The 21,001-nt window shown below is 35.7% G+C and overlaps 1 long non-coding RNA gene across 1 annotated transcript in view; it reads right to left on the bottom strand.

The window, feature by feature from the left end:
- The window catches only part of LOC145511100 (uncharacterized), a 158,310-nt gene that overhangs the window by 135,857 nt on the left and 1,452 nt on the right, over positions 1-21,001 (bottom strand). The window lies entirely within an intron of this gene.

The following is a 21,001-nucleotide window of genomic DNA, read 5'->3' as shown; positions in this document are numbered from 1 at the left end:
TTATCTTGTAGGAGTTTTATAGTTTTGTGTTTTCCATTTAGATCTCTGATTCCTTTTCAGTTAATTTTTGCGTAGGATGTAAAGTCAGTGTCTAGATACATTTTTTTTTCCTTGCACATGGATATCCAGTTACCCCAGCATCATTTGTTGAAGAGACTATCTTTGCTTCACTGCATTGCTTTTGCTTCTTTGCCAAAGACCGGCTGACTATATTCATATAGGTCTAAATGTGGGCTCTCTATGCTATCCCACTGGTCTAGTTGCCTACTCCTTCACCACAACCATACTGCCTTAATTACTGTAGCTTTATAGTCAGTCTGAAAGCTGCATCGCATCAGTCTTTCAACTTTGTTCTACTTCAATACTGTGTTGGTTATTCTTGGTCTTTCGCCCACAAATAATTTTAACTGTATTATTCATAAAAATATTTCCAGAAAGAATATGCAATTATATCACCACAATCATTTTTATATTCTATTACACACAAAAAAATTAATGATACCCAGTTTCAGTGGAAATGAACTGCAGTTATTTATTCTCTCTTTCCCTCTGACTTTCACTTTAGCTCTCATTCTCATGCTTACACTCTTTCCCTCTCAATTAGGTGGCCCAGACAGATTTATTAAAACAGGCCAAGTAAGGAAAAACATTTTGGGGTGAGCCGTTAAATTTAATTTAAGGGCTTCTCTTGTAGCTCAGTCAGTAAAGAATCTGCCTGCAGTGCAGGAGACCCGGGTTCAATCCCTGGGTTGGGAAGATTCCCTGGAAAAGGAAACGGCAACCCAGTCCAGTATTCTTGCCTGGAAAACCTCATGGACAGAGGAGCTGGTGGGCTACAGTCCATGGAGTCACAGAGAGCTGGGCACGACTGAGCAACTAACATTTAACATTTATTTAAATTTAATACTTAACACTTATGAAATACTATCAGAAACAGAGAAACAAATAAATACATTTCTCTACAGAAAAAGACTAGCTTTCTAGGTGATTTGTGCTCAGACTATACACAGACACATTTTGAAAAAAAGGTAACTATACTTTCCTGATCTTAGTCTAATGCTTTGATACTGAGCAATAGAAAAAAGGAGATATATCTTAGAATATTCTCTTATACTCACTCTCTAAAATGGAAAGTAAATTCTCTTCTTTGTCAGAACACTTACCAGAGTGTGACTTTATTTAATAAAAAAAGATTAAATATTATTAAACATTATAAGTTTATGAATGATTAGACAAAATCACTAGGTAGTCAGATTACCAAATTTTACATGACCACTGTTTTCAGAAATGTAACAGTTTTACAAAGTAAAGTCTGTGTTTTAAAAACATATAAGACCTGTATAAACAAAATTGTTGAAAATATTTAATTATGTAGCTTTTGTGAGATGCTTTGTTCATTGTAGACCAAACAACAAATAAATCACATGGCTTAGACTGCACTTGAGATTTATATTTTGAATAAGGCTATTCACATTTATATAGATTTAGATTGGGTAAAGAAAGTGTGAGATTTTAACTTGACAAACAGCTATTGCCCCAAGAGATGTGAAGATTAACTCAGATTGCTCATAGAACATTTATGCACCATATACCATACTATTTTCCAAGCGAGAAGAAAACTTCCAAAAATAATATATAACTACATATAAAGAGTATAATTAATTAAGAGGGACTTAAAGACCCTCATTCCATGGGAAATAGATGGGGAAACAGTGGAAAACAGTGTCAGACTTTATTTTTTTGGGCTCCAGAATCACTGCTGATGGTGACTGCAGCCATGAAATTAAAAGACGCTTACTCCTTGGAAGGAAGGTTATGGCCAACCTAGATAGCGTATTTAAAAGCAGAGACATTACTTTGCCAACAAAAGTCCATCTAGTCAAGGCTATGGTTTTTCCAGTGGTCATGTATGGATGTGAGAGTTGGACGGTGAAGAAAGCTGAGCGCCGAAGAATTGATGCTTTTGAACTGTGGTGTTGGAGAAGACTCTTGAGAGTCCCTTGGACTGCAAGGAGATCCAATCAATCCATCCTAAAAGAGATCAATCCTGGGTGTTCATTGGAAGGTCTGATGTTGAAGCTGAAACTCCAATACTTTGGCCACCTCATGCGAAGGGGTGACTCTTTGGAAAAGATTCTAATGCTGGGTAGGATTGGGGGCGGGAGGAGAAGGGGACGACAGAGGATGAGATGGTTGGATGGCATCACCGACTCGATGAACATGGGTTTGGGTAGACTTCGGGAGTTGGTGATGGACAGGGAGGCCTGGTGTGCTGCAATTCATGCGGTCGCAGAGAGTCGGACATGACTGAGCGACTGAACTGAAGACCCAAAATAGTGTGGGGATATTAATTATTCAGGAAGATGTAACCAGATAAATTGAGGAATACAATGTGTCTGTAGTGAGCAACATTTTCCTGCCATAAAATGTGAGACTGGTTCCAATAACTGACTAAATCTCTTTCTGGTAACTAAGATTTCCAGGTGTATTTTGACTTTATTGTTTAAAGGAGATAATGAAGGTAAAAGTAATGATTATTTTTATTTTTTCATGATAGGCAAACATGAAATAATTTATTGAAAGGGAAAATGCAATATCAGGAAATATATACCATCACAATTTTGTTTTAAAAGAATCTATACACAGAAACAGAGAAAGTTCTATAAATTTAAAACCAGAGTTATTATTCCCCTATAGCAAGTGCAGGCATTAAAAATAATTTCTGAGTTAGTTAACCCTAGTTTAAAGTACAACTGCAATGGCAATTATTCTAGTCTATATGTTTAATTTAGGAGAAGGAAACGGCAACCCACTCCAGTATTCTTGCCTGGAGAATCCCATGGACAGAGGAGCCTGGCAGCTACAGCACACGGGGTCACAAAGAGTCAGACACGACTGAGCAAAAGAGCACGCATGTTTAATTTAACTTGCATTCCCACTTTTCTCTGGACGGCCAAGTGTGTTAGAGGTAGGACTATTGGCTGTGAAATTTGACTTAGAGGTTATTTTTAAAACTGGGGTTTTTAAACATTATTGTGAAAGTATTAAAAACTAATTAAAACAAACTAAAATGTCCTCACAACTGGTATTACTGCCTCCCAGAGTCCTACCGTGCTCTCCCTCCCCTGTACATGTCTCCCATCTCAGCTTTGGGGAGTATTTTGCAAGCTAACTCAAGTTGATGAGCACTTCTGTTTTAGAATCTCACACAGTGTGTTTTCTGTACATTTGCTGTAAATAACTGATGGGTCTAAGGGATTCTAGATGGGCAATAAGCAATGTAATTGTCACTATCTTAATCTCCCTAGATTACGAAGAGGGTACCCCATAGGGCATCTGGTCCCTGGAAACTAAGCATAGTAATGCATGTGAAAATCGCTTACTTAGTAGTCTCAGAGAACTCTGAAAGTCAACACCACAATAACCTTAAGATGTAGGTTATTATTACGACCTTGCTGGAGGTATGGCTAAAGCCTCACACAATGACCAAATTTTTAGGGTTACAAAGAAAAACGAATTGGAGACTGATACTTTGTATTGCTTGCATTAACGGTACAGTAAAGATTAAATCTGCCATCTGTTATGTCTTTCCCTTTCTTATTTTGATGGTGGTGAAATCACAATGCCATAAGGGGTTGTTTAGAACATTCTGACCTCCTTAAGACTGTCTTAATCCTGCAAATAATGAAAGGGGATAAAGTGGATGTATGTGCTCGCTCAGGCACTCAGTCGTGTTCAACTCAGCGATCCCATGGACTATACCGACTGCCAGGCTCCTCTGTCCATGGGATTTTCCAGGCAAGGATAGTAAAACGGGTTGTCATTTCCTCCTCCAGGGGATCTTCCCAAGCCAGGGATCGAATCCACGTCTCTTGTGTCTCCATCACTGGCAGGTGGATTCAGTATCACTGAGTCACCTAGGAAGCCCAAAGTGGATGTAGTACAGGAAAAAAAAAACCTGAAACAAATGAGACTCTACTGAAGAGCAGGTCCTGCACCAACACTTAGCAAGAATTCTAAGCCAGGTGTCCTGAAGTAAAACTACACGTTTTACCCCATGGTTTCTGTGTGTGAAGATGGGGGATTTGTATAAAACACTTCTCTATTTTTGAGTCTATTGAAAGAAGATTTAAAGAGAGATTATCACAGAAAAAGCTAACATGTTAGTAACAAGTCTAAACTACAGTTTTCTTAGAATGAAAAATAATATATTGAGCTAACTTGAAATTATGAATCCTTAATTATGTAAAAAGGAATGCTAAAGAGTAAGGGTCAAGTGACAGACTGTTGAACATCATTTTACCAGCAGAGGAAAGAATCAATTTTTTTTACTTAGAGATGCAAGAGAAATGAAATATGTAAGAATAATTCTGATGGAAATGTTAATATAACTGAGGCAGAGATGGGATAATAGGATTTCAGGATATATTAACCATATTTTTTTATATTTAATACTGTCATATGAATATGGCATCCACAGAAAATCATTTATCAACCAATTCTTAGATTTTTTACTACTATTTACACTTAAATATAGCTTTGTAAAACTGATAGCTGATTTATAAAGTAGATATACTCTATTACTGTTTGACATGCTTTCAGAAAATCCACTGTGCTTGAATTGATAAGTCCTATAAGCTGTCCTGACCTAAAGGTCAGATATTAAACAGTATTGTTAAAGATATTTAACATCTAGCTAAATTTTTCTTCCTGATATATCTTGAAAATTTAAATATCATTGGAAATGGAAGAGTGTTGTATAAAAACTATTTTTAATTGTGTTTGTCAAAAATTATTATATATTTTTCTCCCTCCACAGAAATTTTCTCTCCTAAATATGAAGGGTATTTTTTTCCTCATTATTGATTTGTTTTGGAAAATATATGGTTGGGCAGGATTACAGACGTGAACTAAAAATTCTTGATAAAAATTCTGACCTGGTTTCACATTTGGATTATTCCACTCACCATAAGCAGTTTGGGCTTCCCTAATGGCTCAGTGGGTAAAGAATCCTCTTGCAATGCAGGAGACACAGGAAACGCTGGTTTGATCCCTGGGTTGGGAAGATCCCTTGGAGAAGGAAATGGCAACCCACTCCAGTATTCTTAAGACTTCCGTGGACAGAGGAGCCTGGCGGGCTACAGTCCATGGGATTGCAAAGAGCTGGGCACAACTCAGTGACCAAGCACACACACACAGAAGCACAGAAGCTACACAAAAACACTTTTACTGCACAAGGATACTGAGACAGCCCCAAATAACCACTGTTTCATGATCTGCTAAAGAAACAAACAAGCAAAAAACAACGTACAGAAAGACACATAAATAAGGAAGTCAGATTCTGCACACAGTAACTATATGTATAATTCTGTCCTCACCCATCCCACTCCTCAATTCATGGACACTTAATGAGCGGGATACTACACAGGTAGTAGACAAGACTGAATAAATGATTAAAGTTGCCATGGCAGACCTGATAATTCCTTGGGCGGGGGGATGGGGAAACATTCCCATCGGTGGAATAAATACAGAGATGAATTCCTTAAACAACTTAAATTTTCATATTTGTTTTAAACTCACATATAACTAATCAGTTAGCATGTCTGAATAACACCTGATTTAACTACTTTTGCTGAGAAACGATTCATTTTGTTCTTATTTCCAAGAAAATTATTTATATCACAGTTTAGATTTTTCACCTGTAAAATTTAATTTCAAAAATTACTTGATGACTAAGAAATAAGGAAAAAAAGAATGATTTTTAAATGACAATATTAGGTTCTAATTTCTTTCAAATTTGAGGCATGAGACTAATCCACTTGCATATCATCAATTTGGAATATAAATAAACTTTTGTCCTCTCTTGTGAAAGTCTTGTCATAGTAATTCAAATGCCATGGGAAAACACTTTAACTCTTTTGTCACACAGTGATGGTCTTCAATGCACTGTTGTTATAAATATTTACCTGCTGTCATATAGTTTTGCTCTCTGGAATAAATGATTTGGTGGTGGGAGGAGCAAAAACTACTTGAATAAAAACAAAAGAAATCATGAATTGTTGACTACAACCATAATTTTAAAACAAAGGTCTTAAATCAAAAATATCTCTTTTTGATTATTATAATAACCAGAATTATATTTATGAACTTTTTGCTTTACAAACAAGTCTCAATGATACATTTATCTTCTTTCTCCTTATAGTTCAGTAGTATTACTTCCACACTCTGATTAAAAAGCCCAACAAGCAGTGAAAAGAAAGCTTTAAGGCAACCCACAGAAATGCTGAAGACAAAAGCACTGACTGGGATGGTATATGTTTGGACAGTCATAACTATGATATTAAAAGAGACAGGCCATGTCTGACCTGCTGTTGATATAACCATAGGCTGGCAACAAATTCCTCAAGAGCCTCACAAACTTCCATCACTCAAGATTCGTGGAGAACAGATGTTTTCCATCACAGTGATAGTATTTTTACACTGCTTTCATTAAACTGTCATTTCTTAAACTGCTTCAATTTCAGGTCCCTTTTATCGCTTTGTTAGTTTTAATGCATCTCTCTGTACCTCGGATGACAGGGAGGTAGCCCTGACTTTAATTGTGTGTATACTTGCCAAAGATTGGGCCCTACACGCTCACAGTAGCCCTCTCTGGAATTGGACCTAATTGCCAAGTGAAAGCAATATTGGAACAAGCAGCAGCATAAAGATCACTAGTTATTCATGGAGTGGAGACTGAGAAGTATTATGTATGTATTAAAATGCTTTGAAGTGAAACATTTATGCAATTCACTTTGAAAGAATCAATAACTTTGATGTATTAGTGCAGTTGAAAATATTGTTCATTTAACATAAAATGGATGTAAGACAGAAATAAAATGGATGTTGAAAACCCTAGTTATCTGGCTAACTCAGAAAACACCCTCAGCACAACTGAACTAAATGATCCTTTTCAAACATTTCTCCTTGATGAAAACTCTAAAGGTGTAAATTTAATACCATCTTTATACCAAATAGCAATATTTACTTGTCTTTCTTAGTTTCGATGTTTCTCATTTATTTTTTCTTTGCATGTCTTGTCAGGTACAACCATCAGGGCCTTAGATCAAAGACAAGCTTAAAAGGGGGAATCTAGTCAACCACTTGTAAAAGAATGAAACTAGAACAATTTCTAACATTACACACAAAAATAAACTCAAAATGGATTAAAGATCTAAACATAAGACCAGAAACTATAAAACTCCTAGAGGAAAACATAGGCAAAACACTCTCCGACATAAACCACAGCAGGATCCTTTATGACCCACCTCCCAGAATATTGGAAATAAAAGCAAAAATAAACAAATGGGACCTAATTAAAATTAAAAGCTTCTGCACAACAAAAGAAACTACAAGCAAGGTGAAAAGACAGCCTTCAGAATGGGAGAAAATAATAGCAAATGAAGCAACGGACAAACAAACAATCTCAAAAATATACAAGCAACTCCTGCAGCTCAATTCCAGAAAAATAAACGACCCAATCAAAAATGGGCCAAAGAACTAAACAGACATTTCTCCAAAGAAGACATACAGATGGCTAACAAACACATGAAAAGATGCTCAACATCACTCATTATCAGAGAAATGCAAATCAAAACCACAATGAGGTACCTTTTCACACCAGTCAGAATGGCTGCTATCCAAAAGACTACAAGCAATAAATGCTGGAGAGGGTGTGAAGAAAAGGGAACCCTCTTACACTGTTGGTGGGAATGCAAACTAGTACAGCCACTATGGAGAACAGTGTGGAGATTCCTCAAAAAACTGGGAATAGAAATGCCACACAACCCGCCATCCCACTGCTGGGCATACACACCAAGGAAACCAGAATTGAAAGAGACACGTGTACCCCAATGTTCATCGCAGCACTGTCTATAATAGCCAGGACATGGAAGCAGCCTAGATGTCCATCAGCAGACGAATGGATAAGGAAGCTGTGGTACATATACACAATGGAATATTACTCAGCCATTAAACAGAATACATTCGAATCAGTTCTAATGAAGTGGATGAAACTGGAGCCTATTATACAGAGTGAAGTAAGCCAGAAAGAAAAACACCAATACAGTATACTAATGCATATATATGGAATTTAGTAAATCGGTAAAGATAATCCTGTATGCGAGCCAGCAAAAGAGACACAGATGTATATAGAACAGTATTATGGACTCTATGGGAGAGGGCGAGGGCGGGATGATATAGGAGAATGGCAGTGAAGCATGTAAATTATCATATGTGAAACGAATCACCAGTCCAGGTTCGATGCATGATACAGGGTGCTCAGGGATGATGCACCAGGATGACCCGGAGGGATGGGATGGGGAGGGAGGTGGGAGGGGGGTTCTGGAAGGGGAACACAGGTACATCCATGGTGGATTCATGTCAATGTATGGCAAAACCAACACAATATTGTAAAGTAAAAAAAAAAAGATAAATAAATTTAAAAAAAGGGGGAATCTATTCCTAAACTATAATTGTTAGAAAAGGGAAGCTGTGTCACCCATTACATACAAGAGCCCACTGATCAGAGAACCTGTAACATATCAGTTCCTTCTAATTTTGTCCTGGTTTTCCCCCATACCCTTGTGAGAAAATATTAGGAATAAAAATATTGAGAAGGCTGTTTTACAATAAAGTGAAAAATCCCCTGAATCTGTGATCTGGACATATGTATTTTAGAGAATCACAAAAGATCAAATTAAGAAAAATCAAAGTTTAAATGTTTAAAGTTCTGCTTTTAGAATTCCTGAAATTAATATAAAGATACTAAATTATACTCTTGACTACTGTGAAGAGTCATTTTCCAGGAATTTTTTTCACTGATCTTCCACTTTTCCTCGCAAATCACACTTTTGGGTTATTATCACAATAATGAATGTAGTTGTTACTGTGGTCTCTGATCTTCAGTAATAAATTTGTATTCCATTAAAAGCAACAGACAGTAAATTAGAGGTCGGTTGGATACTGTCACAATATGAATCAGCTCTTTGATGGAAATTCATTTCTAGGTTATGTTCTGGTTGTGTTGAATGCTTGTTTCTGAAAGCATTCAAAATTTTGTGATGCTTGTGTATTGAGTATTTGTTAAGTAGGCACTAAACAAATAATCAAGAAATTATGAAAAAAGAAGATGCACTGTTCCCATACATACCAATGTACACCTCATAATACGAAATTTAATTAGCCAAAGTCAATAATTCACAAAGCGGGTAAAAGAATGGTAATGGACAATCACCGCCTAAGAACAGGGATATGATGTACAGATATATTTCATTAATGAAATTAATTTAGAATTTTAATTAAATAGATTACTTACTAGCCCACACTATAATTTCATTACACTAAATGATACTGCTTTATCACAGAACATCTACGAAAGAACTCTCCAAATTATGGCATATATTGCACAGTTTCACACATTTAAAATAGATCTATAAGTTTTAGAAAATTGATCCTTCTTTTAAGTAGGCTCAAGAAATTTAAATGCAGGACAATTAGTACATCTAAAACAGATAGTTTCCCACAAAGATAATTATTAAAATTGCTCAAAATTGTATAAGACTATTCTACCAGTAAGTATATGAAGATGTTAAAAAGTATTATCCTGTGTACTCTCTAAACTTAAAACTATTTTATGTGTGTGCATTTGAACATATATAAGACTAGAAAAGCTGATTTCTGATTTGTATATTTCCTTCATTCATTCACAAACATTTACTGAGTGTCTACTGTGTGTCCAGTCTCACATTAAATTTAATAGAGGTGATTTAATAGGTAATTAGAAGACAGATATAATGCCTATCCTTACAGATTTTACTATTTAGGATTCTATATTTGTGAAGATCACCAAGATTGTGTGAAAATTTTTGATCATATAATTATTTTATTAACCCTATATTAACTTTAACACTTTTCATTTTTGTTCATAATTCTAATTTTTTATTTTATACACTTTACATACATACTTTATATAATTTGGGCTCATTTACAATACACATGATGATAAAATTTCATATATTATACCATCATTTGTATTATAAATGAACCTAATAAAACAGACTATCAGAAAGTTTCTGCAAAAACTGAGTCATTTTGATTTAACATAAATTTAAAGCATAAACACATGTGCTATATAATATTTCCTAGTTACAAATCAATTTCATTTGGTATTGGCCGTTAATGTATAAGGGCCATTTTCTTTAGACAATATTATTTAGATGTTTTATATTTGATTTAAATAGAGAAGGATATTTTACATGTAACCCAGTATTAAATGTATTATTCATACAATAAAAATATATTTCAATTATCTGTTATTTTCTTAGATATATAGCCACTTATGGATATGAAGGCAGATATGTCACTAATATGTAATGACCTCTACTATATTTTAACCATAATAAACACTAAGAAAGAAAAAGATAATGAGGTAGATATGAAAACTAATGGTAGTGAATGAGTTCTCACAAAAATAGTAATTATACTTAAATGGCATTTTTAAATAGTTTATAAAAACTAACAATGGAAAATTTAATTTTTCCTTCTTTACTTCTACTTCAAATCAAAATTTAAAAGTGCATAAGATAATGTAAATTAAAAAAATAAGGACAATAGTATCCAACAATTAGTTAATTCTTACTCAGGTGTTTTTTTTTTTCATTTTCATGTCCATTGGGGGGGGTGCGTAATTACTCACAATTTCACTTTTAAAGATATAATAGTCTTAGATAAATGAAAAGTTTTATTACTGAGTGCCCTTTTACTTCAAATGAGTTATAAGAATTTTTTTCTTGACAGAAGAAATGAAATATATTGATGGATAAATGTCAATTTCCTTCACATCAAAGAATATACATATTTAATCTTTCTTATTCAATCTGTTTACTATTTTGATATTGAGCTTTATATGTTGTATATAAGTAAGGCTTCCCTGGTGGCTCAGATGGTAAAGAATCTGCCTGCAATGTAGGAGAGCTGGGTTCAATTCCTGTGTCTGGAAGATCCCCTGGAGAAGAGAATGGTAGCCCACTCCAGTATTCTTGCTTGGAGAGTCCCATGGATAAAGGAGCCTGGCGGGCTACAGTCCATGGGGTCGCAAAGAGTCAAACTGGACTGAGCGTCCAAGCACATGTACACACAAACTATATATAAGTAATTTATCAAAATGAAATGTAACCCCGTTCTTTCAGTTACAATAACATAGAAACTAAATATTAGTTTAAACAATTTTGTTAAAAAAAAAAACCTGTCACTGAATGGTTTTATTTACCTGTGTGCTAAAGAATCTGCCTGCAATGGGGGAGACCTGGGTTTGAACCCTGAGTTAGAAGATCCCCTGGAGGAGGGAAAGGCTACCCACTCCAGTATTCTGGCCTGGAGAATGCCCTGGACTGTACAGTCCATGGGGTCGCAAAGAGTCGGAATGACTGAGCGACTTTCACTTTCACTTTTTTTCAAGTCGCTTAGTCATGTCAGACTCTAATAACAAATATACATAAATCAAAAATCACCATTTTTCCATTTGCGATTGCCATTTTGTGATTTTTCCCTCATGTTTTCTAAATAAAATAATTACAAATTTAAAAAGAACTTTATTCTATTTCCTACAACTCTTTTTCTTTTCTCAGAGACATCCATATCATAATTTTATATTAATATCATTCAATTTATGGTTTTACATATTCACTACATATAAGCATCAGAAGAGTAGATGAGATAGAAAGGGGGTCTTGGTATAAGAGTAAGGGTAGGAATGGACTAGAAAACATGGAGCTAGAAATCTCAATCTAACAAAAGACAAAAGGAAAATCATAGAGTCAGGCTGGGTTCATGTGTTCACACCAGCCAGACTTTTAAAAAATGTGCACCTGAGTATTATTATGCAAGCGCCAAGGTATCCCTAGACTCAGAGTTTTGTTTGCTCTTACACAACAATGTTTATTGGATGAGTTGCCTTTCCCTGCTCACTTCAGAATACTGATCAATTATGACTGCTTTAATGTAATCATTCTGGCTGAGGCTCATGTTAGCAGAACAGCAGTAGCAGCAACATATAAGCATCAGATAACGTATGGCATTGATTTGCCTGTTTTGTTTCACATAGATGCTATTAATAATTGTGCCTATTTTTCCATTCATTTATTTTGTTATTATATAGTATTTCATTTTGATAAAAACTAATATTAACTGAACCTTTCCAGGTTTCCTAGTAAAGTGAAAGTCACTCAGTTGTGTTCCATTCTTTGCAACCCCATGGACTATACAGTCCGTGAAATTCTCCAGGCCAGAATACTGGAGTGGGTAGCCTTTCCCTTCTCCAGGGGATCTTGCCAACCAAGGATCGAACCCAGGTCTCCCGCATTGCAGGCAGATTCTTTACTGACTGAGCCACCAGGGAAGTTCAAGAATACTGGAGTGGGTAGTCTATCCCTTCTCCAGTGGATCTTCCTGACCCAGGAATTGAACTGGGGTCTCCTGCATTGCAGGTGGATTCTTTATCAGCTGAGCAATCAGGGAAGCCAGGTTTCCTAGTAAACTAGGTGTCAATTACTGTGTTAAATATTTCATGTGTATAAATTCATTGTATCCTCCTACACTGTAGAGACTTTGTACAATCCTCTACATTGTAGAAACTTTGTTTTTATATTTTAAGTTATAATTCCTTTTATTATAAACATTGTATACATATTTTATAATATTGTTATTTTACAGACAATCTAAAAGGAGCACAGAGAAGTTAAGTAACTTGTACAATGTACTACCTACTACATAGGCAGTTATTAATACATGGTAGACCTGGTATTTGAAATCAGGATGTCTGCATCGAAAGTCCATGTATAAACCACACTCCCCTGTGCTCAAAATCAAAGAATAGATCATGTGTTTGTATTTATTTTCCTACTGATGGACAAATCAGGTATTCCATTTTTTTTTTTGTTTTACCTTCACAAACAATGTTGCAATAAGTGTCTTTGAATATGTCTCCTGATTTCCATAAAAGAGATTTTTCAAGACAAAAGCTCAGGTGGGTTATTTGGGAGTCTCGGTATATATACATATCCAATCCACATATGGGGCGTTAAAAAGATCAAAAGGCTATAACTGACAATATTTCCTTCTCGTTAAAGACCTCTGGTTTGGGGGTTTTGCTTGATGTATCTGGTATTTGTTGCTCATTTTGTGTTAAGGCATACTTCAACATCAAGAGAAAATCTATGCCTATTTAAGGGACTTCTGATATCCTAATAAGGAATTGCTAGGTAAAATACTGGGGGTTCAGTTAAATTAGGATTTCTGATAAGCAATGAGTATTTTAGTATATCGCATGGGACATACTGTACTTTGAATTATTTTTCATCTGAAATTCAAATTTAACTCAGTGCTCTTATTTTCATTTGCTAAGGCAATACTGCAAATAAGCCATCCACTGGATGGCTAATAAAAGAATTCCTCCTACTTAGTGGTAGGCTCTAAGCAGAGGTTATTGGTCCAGCATCATATAATCTAGCTGTACAATAAAGGGGCCCAGAGTCTGTCTTTCAGAACTCATTATGCTTCACTCAAGTGGAAGCAGACAGAAGATGTATATACTTTACCCCACTTTTTCTTGTAAAAAGTGCCATCGGAACCCTTCCCACAGCTGTCGTGTCTTAGCTGCTGCAATGCCTCCCTCAACTCAGCATCTCTGCCTCATTTTTTCTTGTGCAGTGACACATCAATGTCTTTACACTGTACTCCTGAGAACAGAACTAGATGGATCATTATCATATGCCAACTTCGTCTCTTGTGCCTCTTCAACCTTGTGCCCACATTTACTTCCTCTCTGTTCTATGCTGTAAAAATGTACTCGGGCACTTTAAAACTGGGTGGCAGAACACAAAAGGTGCTGTCAGTAAGCTAAACTGACATTACATTAAATAATGAGGAATTTGCAAGTGGAAGAAAACCCGATGTGATCCACCCAATACCTCATTTTATAATAATAATAATAATAAAGAAGTGGCATTTAACCCAAATTGAATCACCCTCCCCACCTTGAAAATGAGACTTTCTGAATAAGCAGGAACAAAAGGAGAGCCAGTAGGTCTTAAGTACAGCAAGCTGCCAAAGATGAAATCTCTGCTCCAGGGCATATTCATTTCACTAGTTAAGTGCTACTTGAACTAATAGCAATTTCTTAGGTGAAAAGAATTTTGATCCTTTTCTTCTTTTTCCATTATGGAGCTTTGGCATTTCATCAATTGGCATACCCTACCACATTGTGCTGAAATGTTTCGAGGGTTTTGCAGACAATATAGAGGATGCTTTTGTCTATAAAATAAACCATCAGTTCAGACTGATATATATATATATATATATATTTTTTTTTTTTTCCAAAAGAAGTAAAGTTGATTACTTGGCATCAGTCCCTCATCATAGATACTACTGAAGAAAAGAAGGAGTGTGAACAAACCCAAAGGACACAAAACCCATGGGGAAATAACAAAGTCTAAGTGCTGCAGAGAGCAGCCAGAAGTGGAATAGAATTTCTTCTGTGAGGACCTCAGTAATAAGAACCCACGAATGATGAGACTTATTGCAAATGGCAAAGGTGCTATGGGAGAAGAATTTAAAAAATATATATATATTACATTTTGAAGGATACCGTTTCACATGTCCATTCTCCTTCCCTTTCTTCACAGATCATTTGAGTTCTCTTTTTCATTACTCCTAGTTCCAAACAACAATAAATATTCACGGAGGGCCAAATATGCTCCAAGTATTAAAAGGTCCAGTTATGAAAAAGCCATAATGTCTGATGTTAGAAAGATCCAAATTTGATGTAAAAATAAATACTAAGCAAGTGTGAAGCAAATGCAGAAACACCAATAATGTTGATATGCAGGGGAGACACACACAAAGGAGGGAGTAATGGTAACCATAGAGTTGACTAGGGAAAGCCTCTCATAGAAAGTGCCATTTATGAATGTTGTTATGTGGGAGAAGGGTTCTGTCAGGTTAGAAGTGGGGAAAGGAAATTCCAACTAAATGGGTCAGCCAAAGCAGTAAGTAACAAATAATCTGATTGTTAAAAGAATTTGCCGTTTATATGGCTGAAACTGGAAAAATATGCTGTGGTAAGATTCTGTCCAGCCTTACAAGTTCTTTCAGAGAAATATGGATGTTATGTGAATGTAGAGAATAAGAAGCAACTGTGGGTCTATAACAAAGGAATGCAATGTGATTCGGTGTATTTTTAGTGGCACTTTGAATAATGGTAAGAGGGAAAAGTTAGAGGGAGTTACATCAACTACAAAATTATTATAATTGTCTAGTTAAAATACATGATGATAATTCAAATAAGACAGTGACCACATAGAAAATGCAAGGTAGATTCACTTGGGAAGTAGAACGGATGGATTTGGTGACAGGTGGGTGAGAAAGGTGATGGAGATGACTCTAAGATTTTGCTCTTGCATGAACGAGTGTATTCTGATTCTTTAGGAAGAGATTTTTGCAGATGAGGGAGAAGATGAATGTTAACTTTTGAATCTAGACGTGAAGCTTCCAGAATCACATCTATTCTTTATTCAATACATGTTTATCACAAATCCAGATTCGTATCCTTCATAGAAAAAGGAAAATGAGCTAGAATTCAATTAACTGGACATATCATAGGTATTTTTTCTTAAAATGTTCATAATTTTAAGTTTAAAGTCTAGATATCCTGAAAGTGTATAGTTTCAGATCATAATTACTAGACCTGTGTAGCTAACTGACAGACTTCAGTGCACTAGCTTATTAGTTCTGAGTATAACTCAATGGAGTGGAACATTCAGGGGGCAGAATAGATTCTGTTCTTGAAAGACCTATTAAAGTTTACTAATGACTTAGAACAACATATGCTTACAGAATTTCAAATCAATTAACCAATTGTTAAAGAAATGTAAGTTTCATCATGCAAAAAAGAAATCCTAATTCATTTGAACACTTATCAATGCAATTTTAAATTCCAGTGAGAATAATAATGATTGAGACTGAAATTTTTAATATAAAAGTACTTTTACAAACATTATTTATTTTAAAGTTATATAATCTCACATGAACCCGGCACTATTCTCGTATAATCTGTTTTGTAGATTAAAAAAAAATGAAATTAAAAAGGTTACTGTCTCAGAAGGATGACTCAGCCTTATCAAAAGTCATATTGCTTTTGGTAATAAGTTAAGACACACCAAATCTTTTCACTCTGCACCACTAAATCAGTCTGTAATAGCAACCTAAGACAACTCAGAACAACAAATATTTGTTGAATTCCCTTCAAAAAAGGAATCTGATAAGATTGTGTAAAAATAATAAGACTATGGAAGACATTCCCAGCAGAAAGATATAGAATAAGAGCATGAAATAATGACCATGGAACAGGAAATATGGTTTGATTTATGATATGCATTTCTATTAACAAGAGACTAATATAGTCTGTGGTCATACTACAGAAAAAATTTTAGTAACAGGTTAAGGTGTAACTAAATAAGAGGGGTCAGAGTTCTGTTTTTGTTAATGTTTATGAAGATACATAATATTTTCAAACTCTTATATGCAACCCTGAAAAATAAGATATATTAGAGACATCTCAGTGGAAGCTGGAGCAAGGGGGTACAGTTTCATCTGCTTAATTTAAATCTGCTTAATATGATACATGTGACAACAATAAAATAGAATTCTTACGCTACAAAAATCCCTACAAAGTGAAAATGCTCTATTAAAATAAAAATACAAAATATTTGCATCAAATATTTGTAGCTAATAGAGATACTTATTTCAAATATAAACAAATGTGAATTCATAAAAGAAATAGAGCAACTACCAAAAACATAAATGAATAAAGCTATGGGAAGTTTTATACAAAACATACATTCATGAAAAAACTCAACATAATTAATGAGATTCAAATTAGAGACATGTTATAATAAGATTTGCACTATCACATTAACAACTACTAAAAAGTTAAAATGCCCAATAAGGGCATGAAGAAATAAGCATTGGCATACACCCCAGGAGAGAGAATAAGTCTCTGGCTTGACACGGTAACTGGGCAATTAATTACATTTCAAAGGCACCTGACTCTTGACCTAGTAATTCTTTAAATATTTATCACCATGTATGCTTTTACTGGGAGAAGGCAATGGCACCCCACTCCTGTACTCTTGCCTGGAAAATCCCATGGACGGAGGAGCCTGGTGGGCTGCAGTCCATGGGGTCGCGAAGAGTCGGACATGACTGAGCGACTTCCCTTTCACTTTCATGCACTGGAGAAGGAAATGGCACCCCACTCCAGTATTCTTGCCTGGAGAATCGCAGGGACGGGGGAGCCTGGTGGGCTGCCATCTATGGGGTCGTACAGAGTCGGACACGACTGAAGCGACTTAGCAGCAGCAGCAGCTTACTTTTACTGAGGCAAAGATGCATGTACAAGTTTAATCATTATATCATTGTTCTATTGTGAAATCCTAGGAACAGCACACATGGAATTACTTTTGTTTAATTATGTACATCAAAACCATGAAATGCAAGGCTGTCTTTAGAAAACTAAACTTACAAGTGCTTTGTTTTGGAAAATTCTCAATGATATATGTAACTGAAAATGAGAAAAAAGTAACCATTGTGCCTCATATTCTTATATTTGATAATATAATTGTACAAAAAGTATAAAAAGCTGCTTATTTACACTTGTATTTTTATATACTGGCCATCCGAACACATTGAAATTTTATCAACTAATAACTAGCTTTAAATAAGTGAAAGCAGAAAGAATAAGGTATAGAGAGTATCAGTTGTTCTAAATTAAGACAAAAACCCAACAATTGAAATGCAGGTGAACCTACTTGAGAGCAAAACCGAAGAGAATCCAGATCTTTAAGCAGGCCTCGTGCTACAGATGGGGCTTCCCCCGCAGCTTAGTGGTAGAGAATCTGCCTGCAACGCAGAAGACCTGGGTTTGATTCCTCAGTCGGGAAGCTCCCCAGGAGGCGGGCATGGCAACCCCCTTTAGTATTCTTGCCTGGGGAATCCCATGGAAGAGGAGCCTGGCGGGCTACACCCATGGGATCACAGAGTCAGACATGACTGAAGCAACTAAGCAGCAGCAGCATGATATAGATTAGAGTCTAAAGATTTCCCCTACTAAAAGTTTCCAGAGCTGAGGGCAAGGCGGGCGGAGAGAAGGCAGGCAGTGCAAAGGAGGCAAGCAAGAACCAAGAGAACAAAGTTGAGGGGTTTTGGGTTTGGTTGTTTTGGTTTTTTGGTCCCAGTGTTTATCTAAGATATGACTGAACATGGAAAAAGTCCAGGATCAGCGTCTAGTATAGTTGAATAAATCATCTTACCAACTTGAATAAATACATAGAGTTTAGTTTTGGGTCCTTGATGTTTTCCCAGAAAGAAGAACTGAAATAGTTTCTGTGTCTGTAAATTGACACAGATTGTGAAGTACCCTTCACCTGCCTAGAATGTTTATTAAGAATCCCATGTATTCCAACAATAATTTCCATTCACCAAGGACTTACTAATAACATCATACTTCAGTGAATACCTGAATATAGCTTCTGGCTATGTTGGAAAGAAGCTATGGAAATTCTTCTTCTTGTTTTCAAACATTATCTTGCAGAAGGAAGCCAGCCGAGAAAGAAACTCATCCATTCATCTCCCCTCTCTCACTGTGCACGCCATCCCCCCATCTCCCTGTCAGCTTCTCTTGCTGAACTGGGGAAGCCCTATCACCTGTTCCCTGCTGCTATCCCTGGCTGGTTACACCAGGGTAAGTTCCACCATTGACAGGGAGCATAAAACAACTCTGTGAATCAGGAAACTGCTTCAGCTCCCAGGTCTTTTTCTATTCTGAAGACCATGTGGTAACACAGACGGAAACAGCAAGATTTCCTCTTGTTGCATCTACCAACCGATATCAATCAACTGTTGTATGTGAAATCACTTTATTCATATTAAAGCACTGCCAATGTAAGGCAGAATTATTCGGTTCAATAATAGTAATGGTCGCAATTCACTGAGCGAGCACAGCCTCGTGCTCACCTCAGCTCTTTGCAAGCCTCTGCACTATTCTGCCCACATCAGGCCTTGGCTTTATTTCCCCATAGATACGACTTTTATCTTTCACTTTTACAAACTTCCATTCTTTTCTCCAAAAAATGCAATCTACTCAGAGCAGCTAACTTAGAGAGATTCACTATTAACAAGGGGTGGTTAGAAAGCATCACCAATAGTAGTTGAACTCTTTTGTTTAAGGGCTAATCATTTACATTTATTTTTATAGTTTCTTTACAGTAGTTTTGGTGATCTAAAACCTTGTAATGGCTTCATGTTAAGCAAAAACGAGCTTGAATGAACATCTTGGTGTTTCTGACAAATAGTTCCCATTGACATTCTTGTAATTCATGGGAGAAGAAATGTAGATATCTGGCTTCAAATATTTGAAGAACCTCAATCTATAACATGTTTCAGAAAGCAGTCATAGGGTTAATAAAAGACCAGCTCATTAGGTGGATGCCAATAATATTAGATAATGGTTTTAATTTAATTATCATTCCACTCCATTCTGATGTGTTTAAAATTGATCAATATTATCAAAACTTAACCAAAACATGAATTATCTTGTAAAGGTGACATCAAGCCAGTTGAATTCCATTTTCTTTTTTAAGGACAAAAAGATAAATACAAAAACCCCCACTTTTTTTTTAGAACCATAAGGACTTAGCAAAACAATTTTAGATTTAATTTCATATACTTGTGCTGAGGAGTTCCCATGGATTACTACCTGAACTAATTTCCAATTTGAGATTGCCAAGCCGGGGTAACTGAAAGACCCCAAGCTCAAAAAAAAAAAAAAAAATGTTTATTTTTTAAGACAGGAGGTTCGTCCCACAGATGGTTTTACTCCACACCATGTTTTTTTTTTTTGGAGCCAGAAACCTCAATTTTCATAGAATATTCAAGGAAAATATCATATGAATTCAACTGATTTTGATAAGTTGACACTCCATATGTTACCATGAAAAAACAAGGATAAGTTAGAAAAAAAGGAAAGTTCAGCTAGAAAAAGAGAAGTCTCTACGTGTCAAAAAAGAAATGAGCAGACAAAATCATAGCACTCAAGAGAAGCTGACTTTCGGGGCCAGTAACGTTTTCAATTGAGAATTGGCACTAACGTTTGAGCTGAATGCCTCTTAGAGAAATAAAACTATGAGTTAGATACGCATATGATACACAAACCTTCCTTCGTCATGCCCTTAACACCGCAGTGTTTCCTATCTTAGAGAAAATCCAGAGACACAACATAAAAGATTAGTCTCTTTGGACATTTTAGCGGGAAAAAAGAGCATGCACAACACAGAAAAACTTCAACCTTGTGTTCAGTGGGGAGTGTATGGTCCCACACCTTTCCTTTTCTCATCAAGCATCGAACCTTAGAGCCATGGCCCAAGTATGTATCCCCAAGCATTCCATTTGTACCTGATCCATCTCAAAATTTCTTGTCTTTGGAAAGGGCTTAAAACCTCCTGGAATTTACAATAAATAATTTTTAAAGTCTCGTATCCTATCTCTGCATTTGTAACTCTCTTCAGGTTATAAATAAGAGAGCTCACTCTGAGTACAATTAAGTAAAAGGGGGTAATATTTTGTAAGTATATAAGAAATCTTCATAAAGCTGAAGGGCAAGAATATGACTGTCCCTTAGAAAAGAATGTATCTAGTAAGTAAAGTTTATAAGAAATTCAAGAAGTAGTCTATCCGGCTATGTCTCTGTATCTGTGCTCTATTTATCTTTTATGCAATATACATTTTTTTTTTTCCCTCAAATCAGTTCACATCATAGAAAACATATGAAACACTAGGTAGGACAGACTTTAGCAAGTTTTATATTATTTCTACCAAAAACAAGGCTGGAAATTCTGAATTCTTGGCTATA

The sequence above is a fragment of the Giraffa tippelskirchi genome, chromosome 6 (assembly GCF_054371585.1).
Source record: "Giraffa tippelskirchi isolate mGirTip1 chromosome 6, T2T-mGirTip1v1.2.pri, whole genome shotgun sequence".
Classification (NCBI taxonomy): Eukaryota; Metazoa; Chordata; class Mammalia; order Artiodactyla; family Giraffidae; genus Giraffa; species Giraffa tippelskirchi.
This window is presented reverse-complemented; position numbering and strand designations above follow the sequence as displayed.